The 2,500-nt window shown below is 37.0% G+C and overlaps 1 protein-coding gene across 2 annotated transcripts in view; it reads left to right on the forward strand.

The window, feature by feature from the left end:
- The first annotated feature begins 2,041 nt into the window (after positions 1 to 2,041).
- LOC122258034 (tyrosine-protein kinase Fyn) overlaps positions 2,042 to 2,500 on the forward strand; it is a 19,829-nt gene continuing 19,370 nt past the window's right edge. Inside the window, exon 1 of one of the 2 annotated variants that reach the window (XM_043023718.2) lies at positions 2,042 to 2,456. The gene's annotated coding sequence lies outside the window, so the exon portion shown is untranslated. The remainder of the gene's footprint in view (positions 2,457 to 2,500) is intronic. The other variant, XM_043023726.2, reaches the window with a different exon arrangement.

Genomic DNA, 2,500 nt, shown 5'->3' on the forward strand with positions numbered 1-2,500 from the left:
AGGGCGTACTCATGCACGGCATCGCTCAACCTCCATGCCTCTTGTTTTCTAACGTACAGGGATGCCACGCGCGGGAAACACGTGGGCAGGTGAAATCCCCCTGGTGGCAGATCCAGAAAGTGTGCGACTCCATCTACTAGATTAGCACTTAGGAAGCATTTGGTCAACTCTCCCCCTCAAGGAACCGACTAATAGCGAGGCCTACCACCCACGCCCATCCGTTTGGGGAAAGACTCCTGTTTTGGGGGTTCATGTAACAGCTGTTTACAAAAATATATCTGATGAAACACCATGCCAGGGCAGCGTGCGTCCTGACTTGTCCTAACACGTAGAATTGTATAAAGTGTAGGCCTACATGATACTACTTTTGTTGGCCACTGTAGGCCTACTTCTGGCAAGTCTGATGATGTGAATGGTGATTTTGTAAATAATGATATGCAAGTTTTTCAACAGCCCTTGGGAAACTTGCAGTGTCTGTTTTACTATTGCTGTTCCATTGGTGTCAGGGTGAAATGTGATGAAACTAAGAGGAATATCAGTTGTAAGCAGGGTTACCAGGTGAGCCAAATTCCAGGAAATTTGTTTTGGCTTTTTGTTCACGCTTTCACCAACTTATGGGAAATTATTATTGTTATTATTTTTATCATTATTATAATTATTATAATGATTATTATTATAATGATTATAATCATTATTGTTATTATATTTTTATTTTTCATGATTTATTTATTTATTTTATTTATTTATTTATTTATTTATTTTTTTTTTGGTGGGGGGTTATAGGCCTTGGCATGCGACAGATTATGCAAGTTTACGCGCTCCCTAACTCTGATGAAAGAGATATGTCCAGTATCTTCTTAACAACATACATTTGACAAGCCTATAGTCACCAGCAAAAGGCAGGCGAAATTAATCCCACAACCAATCACATCCTTCACATTCACTCGCCCGTCTTGCGAGAAACGTGATTGTAATTGGTCACGGTATACAAGGGGCGTGGCCAATTTCGGCAGACTTCGTGCCGGTGACTAAAGTGATCCCGACAATGTCTGACCATTCAAATTAACTATCATGCATTGATTTTGCTTCCTAAGAAATCGATATGAATATACTTTTTGAAGCTGAGGTATAGACCAAACTCCCTTTGTGTGGATTGTTAAACTTCCTTATATAGGCCTATATTTGCTCTTGTTCAGATTAATTTTCCTCTGACTTTACACTTTACTTAGCCTACGGAAAACTACCCTGAAGATCAGTATTAATCTGGGCTTTACCTGAAACTTCCAACAAAAACTTATATTTTTTCGTGTGCGTCTTGGAAAATGGTATAAAAGGCGATATAAAAAAATTGCTCATTCGGAAGCACGATGTTATAAACAAGAATTGACATTATACATTAAGCTTCCATTACGATTCATGAATAAATCAATAACGTATAAGAACAATTCATGGAAGACTTTGAGCGAATAAGTAAGGTTGTACTTGAATCACCTGGTTAAAATTCGTATTTTCTGGTATAGTGTAACACACATATAGAAAAGATGAACATATCATAATAAACACACACAAATATTTATAAACTACATGTACTCGTTAATAAACATCCACACAACCGAGGTTTTCAATAAAGGATAGCAAATATTTAATTATGTTTGATAGCGGGAAGTGACTCCTCCAGCCAAGTATAGTTAGTTTCTCAATGTCTTGTTTGTCTGGATGCTTTGTATCATTTCTGTAAATTCAGATTTTAGAATTTTTAAAGATTAAGTTCAGAGGGCAGCTTTTCATTACGGCGGCTTTGAATATATATTATGATGAAATCATAATCCTTTAAGGCAAATTCTATTTGATATAATCCTGTTAATCATTTTCACCTCTGATCTGGGATGTGTGATACATCTTTTTGCCTACTTCCATTACAAAGCATCTTTTGTGATGATTTTGGTACAGAAAACCAGATTATTTGAAGGATATGTCAGCCAGTATCACAACTGTTATCTGTTCCACAGTGTTTTACGCCACCACATCCGTTCTGCCTCCTAGCTTAGCTTCTAGTATCTTGCTGATGCTCGTGCGTGTGGTGGGCACTTGGCGCTTCGTCCAAACTCTCTCTTGTTTTATAAATGTGTGGATAGTTTGTGCGAAATGATTTTAGGTTTTATTGCAGTCCCGTTATGTCGGTGTTACTTGCGGCAAGTTTTAGGGCTGCGGTGTATCTCTGACGAATGATATTTGAAGGAAAGTTAGAAGGAAAAACATATAGCATAACTTTAGTTAGACTGCGTTTTACATGATGAAAATATTTGAAATTAGAATTAAAAGTGCATATTGACTAATATCCTTTGCCGATAAGGACACTAACGTTATCTTGTGAATGAAGGTATAGTGTATATATGAATACTATATATATGAAATTCGTCTGGGATACGCCCGTGTTTTGAAGTAAAAAACAGTAGGTATGAATCCAGTGTCTGCTTTGTATGAATTTTGACATATGATT

The sequence above is a fragment of the Penaeus japonicus genome, unplaced genomic scaffold (genome assembly GCF_977035675.1).
Source record: "Penaeus japonicus unplaced genomic scaffold, GWHDUDI00000001_assembly GWHDUDI00000022, whole genome shotgun sequence".
NCBI classification, from domain to species: Eukaryota; Metazoa; Arthropoda; class Malacostraca; order Decapoda; family Penaeidae; genus Penaeus; species Penaeus japonicus.